Source organism: Hylobates moloch, unplaced genomic scaffold (assembly GCF_009828535.3).
Source record: "Hylobates moloch isolate HMO894 unplaced genomic scaffold, HMol_V3 SCAFFOLD_6, whole genome shotgun sequence".
Taxonomy (NCBI): domain Eukaryota; kingdom Metazoa; phylum Chordata; class Mammalia; order Primates; family Hylobatidae; genus Hylobates; species Hylobates moloch.
In genome coordinates, this window is record NW_026652281.1 from 128,034,570 (window position 1) to 128,048,398 (window position 13,829).

Genomic DNA, 13,829 nt, shown 5'->3' on the forward strand with positions numbered 1-13,829 from the left:
GTTTTACTGTGTTTTCATTTCCTATATATTTATAACAAACAGTAAAACAGCTTTTAAAGTTTTGGAAAAAATTCTTAATGGTCACAAAACCATTGTAATTTTTCCCACTGATTATGAAGATTACTTTGCAAAGTTTCAGCTTCAATAGTCATTTTTATGGTTCCCCATTGCCACACAAAACAAGGACTACCTCTATTTAAATGCTTATATTAGCCAACAAAAAGGTTTCAAATCATTGATTAAGCTTTGAACTTAAAAAGCTAGGGAAAAAAAAGAGCAAATTAAACCCAAAATAAGTAGAAAGGAAAAAACATCAAGGTCAGAATGGAAATCAATGAAATAAAAAACAAACAATAAATAAAAATTAGTGAAATCAAAACCTAATTATTTTTAAAAATTAATAAAATTGATATATCTTAGCTACTGGTGAAGAAAAAGAGAGAAGACATAAAGTAGCAATATCAAGGATTAAAGACATCTAAAGATGCTACAAACATAAATGACCAATAAAAGAATATTATGAAAAAGTTTATGTCAATGACTTTGACAACTTAGATGAAATTTTAAAATTCCTTGAAAGACACAAATTACCAAAGCTGACTCAAGAAAAAGTAGATAATCTGAATAGATCTATATCAAGGAAAGAAACTTAGTAAATAAAAATCTTCCCATGAACAAAAGTCCAGATTTAGACTAGTAAACTCTATCATTGTAATAAGGCATACCATGAGCATAACAGCTTTTCTGGGTTCTATGAGTCCTTCTAGCAAATCATCAAACCAATGGTGGTCTTGCAGACCCCCTACATAACTAGCAAAGAAATCCAGCAACGTATAAAAATAATTATACACCATGACCAAGTGAGATTTGTCTAGGAATATAAAGTTAGTTTACTATCCCCCAATTAATTACAAATCAATAAAACACTATATAAATAGAGCATCTTAATAAAAGCAGAACATGCATTTGTCAAAATCCAACACATTTTCATGATAAAAGCACTCAACAAACTAAGAGTAGAAGAAAACTTCCTCAAACTGATAAAGGGCATCTAGGAAGAACCTACAGCTAGTATCATATTAATGGTGAAACACTAGTTGATTCCCCATATGATTAAGAACAAGGCGGCCGGGCGCGGTGGCTCATGCTTGTAATTCCAGCACTTTGGGAGGCCGAGGCGGGCGGATCACGAGGTCAGGAGATCGAGACCACGGTGAAACCCCGTCTCTACTAAAAATACAAAAAAAATTAGCCGGGCGTGGTGGCGGGCGCCTGTAGTCCCAGCTACTCGGAGAGGCTGAGGCAGGAGAATGGCGTGAACCCAGGAGGCAGAGCTTGCAGTGAGCCGAGATCGCGCCACTGCATTCCAGCCTGGGCAACAGAGCGAGACTCCGTCTCAAAAAAAAAAAAAAAAAAGAACAAGGCAAGGATGTCCATTTTCACTATTCTATTTAACATTGTACTGGAGGTTCTAACCAAGAAAAAAAACCAAAAAGCATCCAATATGGACAGAAATATTTAAAACTGTCTTTATCTGTAGATGACAAAATCTTTATACAGAAAATCCTAAGGAATCAACTAAGAAACAATTAGAACTAATAAGCGAGTTTAGTAAGGTTCAAGATACCAGACCAATATACAAAAATTAACTGTATTTCCATATTCTTGCCATGAGCAATCTGAAAATGAAATTAAGGAAACAATCCCATTTACAATAACATCAAATAGAATAACACAACTTATACTCTGAAAACTATAAAACATTATTGGAGGAACTGAAGTTCTAAATAAATGGCAAAACATCTTGCATTCATGGGTCAAAAGACTTAAGATGGTAAAACTCCTCAAATAGATCTGTAAGTGCAATGCAATCCCTATCAGAACCCAAAGGACTTTATTTGTAGAATTGATACACTGATTCTAAAATTCATATGGAATTGCAAGGAGCCCTAGTCAAAATAATCTTGAAAAAGAACACAGTTGGAGAAATGACACTTCTCAGTCTGAAAACTTACTATGAACACAATAATCAAGAGAGTATGGTACTGGCATAAGGCTAGATAAATAGATGAATAGAATATTATTAAGAATCCAAAAAGAAGACCTTAAATTTATGGTCAATTGACTTTTGACAAGGTTACCAAGACTCCTAAATGGGAAAGGAATAGTCTTCAATAAATGGTGCTGAAGTAACTGGATAGCTTCATGCAAAAGAAGGAAGTTGGAACTTTACACCATATGCAAAAATTAAAATGGATCAAAGACTAAATGTAAGAGCTGAAATTATAAAACACTTAGGAAAAAAAACCCACAGGGGTAAATCTTCATGACCTTGGATTTGGAAATGGATTCTTAGATTTGACACCAAAAGCATGAACAACAAAAGAAAAGAACAGTCTTCAATCAGTGGTGCTGAAATAACTGGATAGCTACATGCAAAAAAAGGAAGGTGGAACTTTATATGCAAAAAATATGCAAAAAATAACTCAAAATGGACTCTAAGTACATTAATGGGTGTGAAGTGCCATCTCATTGTTGTCTGGATTTGCAGTTCTCTGATGATGAACATCTTTTCATGTGCTTATTAGTCATTTGTACACCTTTGGAGAAATGTCTATTCAGATCCTTTACTCATTTTTGAATTGGATTCTTTGCCTTTTATTATTAAGTAATGAAAGTTCATTATGTTCATTTAGGTTGGTGCAAAAGTAATTGTGGTTTTTGCAATAGGTATAAGTCCCTTATCAGATGTGTGATTTACAAATAGTTTCTCCCATTCTGTGGCTTGTCTTTTCACTTTCTTAATAATGTCCTTTGAAGCACAAGAGTTTATAATTTTGATGAAGTCCAGTTTTTAAATTTTTTCTTTTGTTGTTCATGCTTTTGGTGTCAAATCCAGGAATCCATTTCCAAATCCAAGGTCATGAAGATTTACCCCTGTGGGTTTTTTTTTTTTCCTAAGAGTTTTATAACTTTAGCTCTTACATTTAGCCTTTGATCCATTTTAAGTTAATTTTTACCTATGGTGTAAGTTCCAACTAACTTCTTTTGCATGTAGCTATCCAGTTATTTCAGCACCATTTATTGAAGACTATTCGTTTCTTTTGTTGCTCATACTTTTGGTGTCAAAATCAGAGAGATAGCGATAAGATCGCACTTCACACCCATTACTGTAGTTAGAGTCAAAAATGGGCAAAGGATCTGAATAGACATTTCTCCAAAGAAGGTATACAAATGACTAACAAGCACATGAAAAAATGCTCATCATCAGAGGACTGCAAATCAAGACAACAATGTGACAGCACTTCACACCCATTACTGTAGTTAGAGTCCAAAAGGAGAAACTGGTACCCTCAGACCCTGCTGGAGGAAAATATAAAACAGAGCAGCCACTTTTTGGAAAACATCTGACAATTCCTCAAATGGTTAACTATAAAATTACTGTATAACTTAGGAATTCCACTCCTAGGTACATACCAAAGAAAAAATAAAACACATGTCCACATCAAAACTTGTAGTTAGTTGAACGTTTACAGCAGCATCATTCATAACAGCTAAATTGTGGAAATAACCCAAATGTCCATCAACTGAGGAACGGATACACAAAATGTCATATATCCATACAATGAGATATTATTTAGCCAAAAAAAGGAATGAAGTACTGATACATGCTACTGATACATGTGGATGAACTTTGCAAATATCATGTTTAGAAAAGGAATCCAGTCAAAAAAGACCACATATTATATGGCTCATTTTATATAAAATGTCCAGAATAGGCAAATCTATTGAAACAGAGAGATTAGAGGTTGCTTGGGGCTATGGAGAAAGTGAATAGAGGGGTGATAGCTAAAGAGTACAGGGATTCTTTTTGAGGTGATGAAAGTGTTCTAAAATTGACTATGGTGATGGTTGCACATATCTATGAATATACTAAAAATCACTCAGTTGTTTACTTTTAATGGGTGAATTGTATATCATGTGAATTGTGTCTCAGCTGTATATAACAACAAAAAATGTCAGGGTAATAGAGCTTGAATCTCTGTCTCCTCCAAATCCGATGTTGAAATTTGATCATCAGTATTAGAGGTGGGACTTAGTGGGAGGTATTTGGGTCATTTGGGGATCCCTCATGAATGGCCTGATGCTGTCCTTGCAGTAATGAGTTCTTGCTTTATTAGCTCCCTCAAGAACTCATTGTTTACAAGAGCCTGGAACCTCCCTCACCACCACCCCCCACCATATAATGCCTGCTCCCCTTCACCTTCTGCCATGAGTGGAAGTTTTGTATGGCTTGTGGAACCATGAGACAAATAAACCTCTTTTCTTTATACATTCCCTAGCCTCAGGCACTCCTTTATAGCACTATAAATGGCTTAAGATAGTATCACTAATAAAACATTAACTGTGTGTATCATCCACACTGTGTATCCAAGCTTATATTCCACTACCCCCTAATAAATATCTCTGACTGAAGTCAAGTAAGCCTAGAAAATTTCCATCCGAAAAATTATGTTAATTCCTAACTAAAGATTTGTAGAAGTCCTTCTTCCTACAAGCCCTTGCTCTCCTGCCTAAGCCACACTGAGGATATGATTCAGAGCAGCTGCTACATGCTCTGAAAAATACCTTCTTAAGTTTTGCCACATCTCTTCAAACTATAATTTTCACAAACTCCTAAAACATAACTATATTTGACATGTAATTTTATACAGCCATGAATCATGATGACTTACCTTTTCTTGTACAACCTATGTTCCTGAAAGGCATTTGTTTCTGTTGCCTTTGAATTTCTTTTAGGAAGACACTAAAGATATGATTGATGAGTGAACCAAAAAAAAATACCTCTTTTTGTACATGGCTCACTATTAATGAGTTAGTTGTTAAATGCCTACTACATGCTCAGGACCAAGAAGAAATAGGAGATAGCAATCTGGGTAGAGATCTAAGCCTCAGCCACAAGCCAGTTAAAAATAAAATAAAGCAACTGAGCATTTATTTCTCTTGTCTCCCATCTGCCACATTTTCACCTGGATAGATCCAATTTGGTATGTATCTCTTTATGATCCATGGCTCTTCTTGTTCCACCTTGGAGATGACATCTGGTTTGGAAACTGGATATCCTATTATAGGAAATCATAAAGGAATTGGGTTGACTACACTGTAGAAAGAAGAGAAAGTGCAGTTGCAGGAGCCCACAATAAGCTGTCCAAGTGACCCTCTGCAAAGTAAAGAACTTTCACTAGACAAAGGAAAGAACACGAAGTCATTATAGGTCAGGAACCCACCTAACCCAATCAGATAAGGGAGAGGCACTTGATTGGACAACTCTGAGTTATTCAGGGGAGCCATCCTTACCCATTGAGACCAGGTGGCTATAGATCTCCAGCATCACATCCCTGTACAGGGTCCTCTGAGCATAGTCCAGTTGCTGTCACTCCTCCTGGGTGAAATCCACAGCCACATCCTCAAATGACACTGGACCCTTTAACAGTACATTCTTGCTCAATCAGAAGCGAACATTCTCATTATTTCCACTATAGTTTGCAAAACCATGTGCCTAATTCTATATCATGCCTTTTGAGAAAAATGATGTAAAATTTTGTCTTTAGCAAAAAACAGTCAGACACATCAGGAGAGTAGAAAAGCAAGAAGAAACCTAATCACAAATGGGAATTTAATAAATAATAAAGGAAGCATTTCTAATAAGTAAATTATTCAACAAATGGTATTCAGAAGACTAGATAGTTATCAGAAAAAGTTGAGAATTTTCATTTTTAAAACAACAGAATCAGTAATTTCCACTGCACACTCAGCACAAATTATTAATATGGCTATCCCAAGAGGAAGGAAGAAGTGAAAGGCCATTTCATTTTTAAATTTTTTACCTTTATTATATTGTTTTAAATGTTTACACCAATTACATAACCTGAGCCAGGAAAAAAATAGTAAAACGACTTTATACATTTAAGAGCAGAGAAAGAAATGACTTTAAGTTGGGGAACTTTAGCCTCATCCTCCTTCTTCTCTCCTTCATGAATGCCAAAGACATGAATGTAAGATCTTTCAATATAGTTCCATATTTCCATGAGGCGCTGTTCTATTTCCTTTTCTTCTATTCTCTATTGTTCAGATTGCATAATTTCTACTGTTCTTTCACTTACTAATACTATTCTCTGTCCCCTCTCCTGCCATTCTGCTACTAAGTCCATTCACAGTTTTAAAATTTTAGTTATTGTATGTTCTCATTCTAAAATTTCCATTTTGTTTTTCTTTATATCTTCTGTTTATTTGCTGAGATGTTCTGTTTTTCATTTGTTCCAAGCATGTCTGTAATTGTTCATTGAGGCATTTTTACAATGGCTGCTTAACAATCTTTGTCAGATAATTTTAATATCTGTGTCATCTTGATTGGTATCTAATGATTGTCTTTTTTCCTTCAGTGTAATATCTTCCTGGCTTTTTATGAATGTTTTTTAAATTGAAACCCGGACATTTTGTGTATTATATTATGAGACCTAGATCTTAATTAATCCTTCTGTAGTAGCTGGCTTCCTGTGACAGCACTCCAGCAGAAGAAGTGGGGGTGACACCACATTGTTACTTTCAGGTATAGGTAGGAGTCCAGTTTACCACTCAGCCTCCGTTGATGCCCAAGGTGAGGAAGGCTCCTCACTTCTTGGGGAAGGGGAGTTTCAGCTCCCCACTAGTTCTCCACTGGCTGGGAGGGGGAGGAGTACTGTGTTACTGCCTCCACTCCACGTGGCCTGTGCTGGTGTTGTCAGAGGAGGATCCTCCTTACTGTTAGGAAGTGGTGAAAGTCCTGACTCTCCATTACCCCAGTATTCTCTGACACTACCCCAGTGGGAAAGGAGCAGGGCATTACTAAAGGATGGTTGAGAAAGTCTAAGGTCTTCCCTTGGTCTTCAGTGACAGCATGGATGAAGAAGGGCTCTTTACCACCCAATAGGGATGAAACTCCTGCCTCCATACTCAGCCTTCTCCATTACAACTTGGCAAGGGTGGGAGGCTAGGCTCCCCACTCAGTCTTTTTTTTTTTTTGTAGAGACGGAGTCTTGGTCTGTCACCCAGGCTGGAGTGCAGTGGCGCAATCTTGGCTCACTGCAACCTCTGCCTTCTGGGTTCAAGGGTTCAAGCAATTCTCCTGCCTCAAGCAATTCTCCTGCCTCAGCCTCCCGAGTAGCTGGGACTACAGGCACACGCTACCATGACTGACTAATTTCTTTTGTATTTTAATAGAGATGGGGTTTCACTGTGTTGCCCAGGCTGGTCTCGACCTCCCAAAGTGTTAGGATTAGAGGTGTGAGCCACTGCACCCGGCCCCCACTCAGTCTTTTAGACATGGGTGAGTGTTTTTGTCTGCTCAGGCTACCATAACAAAATACGACAGACTGGGCAGCTTAAACAACAGAAATTAATTTTCTCTCAGTACTGCAGACAGGAAGTTCAAGATCAATGATGTGCCAGCAGTGTTGGTTTCTTTATGTCCTCACATGACAGAGAGTGAGCTCACTGGTTTCTCTTCTTATTACCTCATTTATTGTCAATTACCTCCTAAAGGCCCTGTCTCCAAATACAGTCACATTGGGGGTGTGAAAGGGAAATAAATCTTGGGGCCCCAAAATCACCAAGCTAAAGGGAAAAGTCATGCTAGACACTGCTTAGGGAAAACCTGCCTCCCATTCTATTCAAAGTCATCCCTCTGATCACTGAGATAAATGGCTATCTGACTGCATTTATCTCTGATAAAGCATAATCCCTGATCTCCCAAAATTTCATCGAGATCTAAAGTTTATTTTGCTGTACAACTTCTTTTTTTGAAGTTTTACTTGCTTCCAACACAAGGAAGGCAAGTTTTCCCACTTCCATGATTTTGGAAGGCAGGTAACTCCTTATGGAGTTTAAGCTGACTTCTAACAGGGAAGACAAGTTTCGGTTTTTTTCTGCTCCTATGATGGTAGAGAGCAGTCTTCCGTCTGAGACCCATCCCTAGGTAAGTAAATGAATTGGGGTTTGTCTTGGCTGAAGTTAAGATTAACAACCAGCTGGTCTTAATTTCTTCTTACCGTTAGAGCACTCAATAATCATATTAAGTTGTGTGGTTGTTTTGCTTGGTTTTTTTTGTTGTTTCTGTTTTTGTTGTTGTTTCAGTCTTTTTCCCATTGAGTTTGACCAACTGTATCTGACTTGATCAAATCCAAAGGATAGTTCCAAATTATGGGGTACAAAGCCTCTAAAGTGGCTAAATTCCCACAAAAAAGGCTTTATTTACATAACAAGGCCACTTTTTTGCTAGCCAGGAGAAACCAAAAAAGCAATGGCTGTCTCCCAGGCTACAGTTCCATAGCTAAGATTATGCCTTGTTTTTTTTACCAGCCTGGGTTTGGTTTCTAAATCAAGCTCTGGTTTGATACCTGGTACTTCTGAAATAGCATCAATTTGTCCTAGCTGAAATATGGTAATGAGATTTAAAAATAGTTTTTAAAGGAGCTCAGTGGTTAAAAGTCAGCTTAATTAAAAGCTAACATCCAAGATGTGTGTGTATGTGTAAGTGTGTGCGCGCGTTTGTATTTAAAAGGCCTTCATATTTTTGTTTTTGTTTTTCCTCTTCTAGGACCTTGTCTTTGTTGAGCAAAAGTTTTTTCTTCTCATTTTACTGAATTATGTTTTCTTTATTTACTTCTGCTGTCTCTCCTTTCTCTTGCACCCTCTGCTGCATGAGGAACCGAAAACAGTTTATAATAACCTGGGATTCCTTAAAGAAAATGGAGAAGGTACCAGACTTCCTTTTGGGGAGAAATCTTTGTTTTTCCTTATGGAACCCCAAGAGGGTAAACAGACAAGTTCATCTCAGCCTTTTTGTTTGTTTGTTTTTGTTTTTGTTTAGAGGAAGTCTCACTCTTGTCACCCAGGCTGGAGTGCAATGGCATGATCTTGGCTCACTGCAAACTCTGCCTCCCAGATTCAAGTGATTCTCCTGCCTCAGCCTCCTGAGTAGCTGGGATTACAGGCACCTGCCACCAAGCCTGGCTAATTTTTGTATTTTTAGTAGAGACAGGGTTTTACCATATTGGCCAGGCTGGTCTCGAACTCCTGACATCAGGTGACCCACCCCCCTCGGCCTCCCAAAGTGCTGGGATTACAGGCATGAGCCACCGCATCCGGCCTCTCTCGGCTCTTAAACTGGTTGCTTTTGTATTGTGTTACCTAATTTTTTGACTAAAATAGTTATTGCAACAGAGGCTACTCTTGGGTTTTTAAGGAAGAGTGTAGTTTAGACACTTAGAAATGTTTTTGTTTAAAAAAAAAATTTAAGTGCACTGTAAAAGCGTCACATGGTCTAGCTTCATAATAATTCTCCCTTTTTGAAAACCCAGGATTCAGTGTGGGGTCTACCCAGAGATTAGAGATCCCAGTTAAAAGATAAGTAGTCCCCATCTAAATAAAATTGGTCTCCTTATAGAATCCTATGATTGATTTCTATAACTTTATGTTTGATTTGGCATACATCTTTGATCTCCCTCTAGCACCACCAGACTTTTTCTCTCTGTACCATGAGATGTAGATTTTGCTATCTGATTTTTCACTTAAAGGTAGTTTCCTTCAATATGCAGATTTAGGGCTATTTATCTGACAACTTCCAGGGTAATGAAACAGGTTATGAAGAGTTTGCAAGTCTATGGGTAAAAAAAAGGAGGTCTTATGAATCTCTAAGTTGTACTTCTATCAGTATGCCTAATACGTCTATGTATTTATGTGTTGTGTACATAGTTTTACTATTAAAAATACATAAAAGAGCTCCAATTAGCTTAAAGAAAAATAAAAAGGCTTAAATCAAATACTTTATCAGAAGAAGGAAAGACTAGTCAAATGCTTTTTCAAGTTTATGTAACTTAAGGAAAATATTTAATAAATAAGCTAGCTTTAAAATTATTGGTAAAGTAATATGAGAAATGTCTTAAGAATTGCCTGTATAGATTTGTTTGCATTCATTGATCAAGCAATTTCATACTTATCCCTGCCAAATACTACAAAGTGTCAAAATTTAGCATAGGGGTTACAAAACTATGCACCTAGCTCAAAACAGAATTATATTTGCTTGTGTAATTTTTAATAAATAAGACATTGATATTGGTTTAATAAATATAGCTAAATCTTAAAGTATTTAGTAAAATAACCACAACTTCTAATCTTGAGGCTTTAGGCAGTCTAGTCCCCAGGCAGGAAGGGGGGTTATTTTGGGAAAAGACTGTTACCATCTTTGTTTCAAAGCTAAACTGTAAACTAAGTTCCTCTCAAAGTTTGTTTGGCATACACCCAGGAATGAACAAGGACAGCTTGGAGGTTAGAAGCAAGGTGGAGTCAGTTAGGTCAGATCTTTTTCACTGTCTCAGTTATGATTTTGCAATGGTGGTTTCAAAATGATGATGACTTAAATGATGACTATAGCAGTTTTCATAAATAATCTAGGTAAACAATTAAAATAATTAGGTAAATGTAATGGGATAAATACTTGTAGACAAACTTGTCATAATTTAGAATCTAAAGTTATATTAAATTAATAGATATTTCATTATTTGAGTATTTTCAATAAAAATATATTGTAGAGAAACATTTTTTAAAAAAAATATGTGTCATTTTTTAAAAGATAAATAATTTTTATCTAATTCAAAGTTTATTTAAAGGTTACATGTAAAACAAGGCAAAAAGAACCAGGAAATAAGAGAGATGTGAAGAAAGTTGTAGAAATAAAAAAGTATTTTTTGGTAAAAAAGTTTAAAGAAAAATAATTTTATATGAGAAAGAATCTTGTATGGGAAATTCTGTCCTAGAATAAAATGACTGGTTGTTTAAGAAAGAGGGATGTTCAGGGCAAACCAGAAAGTCCAAGTATGTCATAAATGGTTTGTGTAAGTCATAATAAGAGGATTTATTTTTAAAAACTTTTATATGATCAAGTTGTCTATAATTAAACAGATATTATAATGGTCTTTCTAGAAATTGGGTTTTGATTAGAAAAACACATACACTAAAGAATTGGTTCAAACTATGAAATTTTCTTAAGGTATTGTTTTACTCTTAATAAGTTATAAGACATTATAATTCATTTTATGCAAAGTTCAACTTTTACTGCATCTCACTGTTTTCAGCTTTCTCTCCCCTCTTAAAAGGCCTGAAATAATAACTCTATCCTTCAACTCATTTTCAGATCCTGTTTTTTTCTTCAGGTTCTAACTTGGGCCTGACACTTTTAAAAAAAATTTTATATTAAAGGTCTAAAGGAAATGTTTCCTTCTAACATAATATTCCCCATAGGAAACAGCAGTCACCCTGCAGTAGGTCTTTTCTCTTGCCTTGAGTGACTGGCCTAATAAACAGATCTTAATCTTTATCTAAATCATTTCTATATCATTACTACTAAGTTGGGTTTGCTTAGAAAAAAACTGAGATTAAAAAATTTAAATTAAAGTTATTATATTCCTGTAACTTTCTATATGTCCATTAAAGTCCTATGCCATTAAGTTAAAGGGCTTTGACACCTGGGTCTAAAAGGACACCAAGTCCTGCTAAATTTTAATACTGACAGCAGTTAAAGCCTCATCTTCAGACCCCATAGAAGATGCCAATCAAAGTACCCTGTGTTCATGAGACACACAGCCAGAAATTAAAGCTATTCAACTCCTCAAGGCCCAGAGACTGCCACAGAAGAGGTGGGCAGGTGAGATTGTAAGGGCTGATTTTGAGAGATAAAATAACTTCAGTTTCTATATAAATTAACCATTAATATCAAAGGCACACTGATGCAAGACTGGAATATTGGCCTCTGTGTCAGATTAACAAGGTTTTCTTGAAGCATTAATTCCTTAATAAATGTTATAAAGGTTTAAAACGCTTATGGAAATTATATCTTATGGCCAAGATGATTAAAATTCTATAGATCATTTATAAAATTTTGAAAAACAAATTTAATTGGCTTCATGCTGTCTTAATTAGGGCTTATTTTTTGGAAAATTAAGTCTCCTCTCTCAAACAATGAAGGCTTTTTGCCTTTTTTGAAATCCTTGAGTTATCACTTTGGTTAAATAAATGACTTATTTTACAATGACCTGTGATCCTATTATGTGATATCAAGTGTTTTAAACATTTGATATTTGACAAACTTCCCAAATCAAATTATAAATCATGTGTTTTTCTGATGTAATTAATCCTTTAAGATATTAGGTTCTGTAAAGTCCAAAAATTACATATTTGGCTTATTTGGTATCAAAATCATACAGGAAGCATTGTCACATATGAAATGGTATTTGGCTTTCTTTCAGCTGTATTTGTATGTATACATTATATATTTATAAAATTTCTATACAGTTATAGGAAACTCCTATAATTCTGATATGACTTTTAGTGTATGTTATCAGATATAATTGTCATGTTAAATTATTTTTTGCCACAGAGGTAACAGATTTCCTTGTCAATCATTTCTTTGACTATGGCTGCCTAAAACTTGTCATTCATGATCAATTGTTGTCTTGTTTTGGTCCTCTTTAGAAGATGGTTTTATAATCAGCTATAAAACTCTAACAGGTGTTCTTGAATGCAGGGTTCTGATAACTTTGGAGATTGTGACATGAGAATAGAGGAAAACCTTTCAGGACTCATAGAGAGCTGAAATGTTCATGAATATCAAGCAGAACGGGAATTAACTCTATAGACTGAACTAATAGAAGACTGAAGTAATCTTTTTTACTTTTTGCCTAAAATGTTGCTGATCCTTTGTTTTCTCAGAGTCAAGGAAACTTTTTTTAAACTATTGACAGCTTTTAACAACTTAGTATACTCCTAAGAACAAAATGTGGAGCATATTTGTCTTTACTTGATTTCTCCAGAATTTGGAAACTATTTGTGAGTGTTGTTAACTTGCAGCAATTTAGTTATTTGCATAAGCACAATAAGAATGCTTTCTTTTGCAACAGGACACCATTGGAGAAACTGTTTATTTTACCAAGGCTTTGACTGGAATGGTGTGCTTTCATTTAAGGACTCAAACTTGATTTATAGAGCCAATAAAATCCCCTTGGGAAAACTAGCCTCATACTTGTCTACACAGTCCCTCTACAGGGTTCCTGATCTGTGGTAAGTAAAGAATGTCACTTTCTGACAGGCTCAGGAGCCCCAAGTTATCATGAGACCTAAACAGGGGAGGAATTTACCCAACTCATAGGTATTTGATGGTACAAAGCCATGGCTGGGCTCAGCTTAAAAAAAGTCTTATCTGAGATTCCTTCTATGGAACAAAGTTCCATCAAAGGCAATTTTAAAAGCCTATGTGAAAAATAATTATTCTTGCTACACTTTATACAAATATTCTGGCCAAGTATAATAAGGCAAATTTGTCCTACCATGATTTGTCTTTAGAAAAAATGGGAAACTGGAGATAGAAAAATTATGTTTCAAAAACTATAGTACACTTGTTAGATTCTGGTCTTGCCTAATATTTTTTGATTTTTATTATTTTCTACAATTTAGACTGAATTATAATTTTTCCTGGCAATAAGTCTCCAAAATAATGTTTTCAATTATTTCTCCTTCTTTCTTTTCTTCTTACTTTTTTTCTAATTTAAAATCACTGAAAACTAAGCTGTGTTTTCTTAAAGCCTAGTGAACTGAAACTAGACAACTTATATGTCAGAAGAAAATAACAGCAACCTATTGACATACATAAGACACTTTTATACCTGCCTACAATATTATTTGAGTAATATTGCCTATATTGATTTTCCAGAAGTGTTCTTTTTTTGTTGTTATTTTTC

General features: G+C 35.5%; 1 long non-coding RNA gene across 1 annotated transcript in view; it reads right to left on the reverse strand.

Annotated features, from left to right (window-relative positions):
* Positions 1-13,829, reverse strand: part of LOC131383789 (uncharacterized) — an 84,101-nt gene that overhangs the window by 16,228 nt on the left and 54,044 nt on the right. The window contains exon 6 of the long non-coding RNA XR_009214068.1: positions 5,031-5,123. This is a non-coding gene — a long non-coding RNA (uncharacterized LOC131383789). The remainder of the gene's footprint in view (positions 1-5,030; positions 5,124-13,829) is intronic.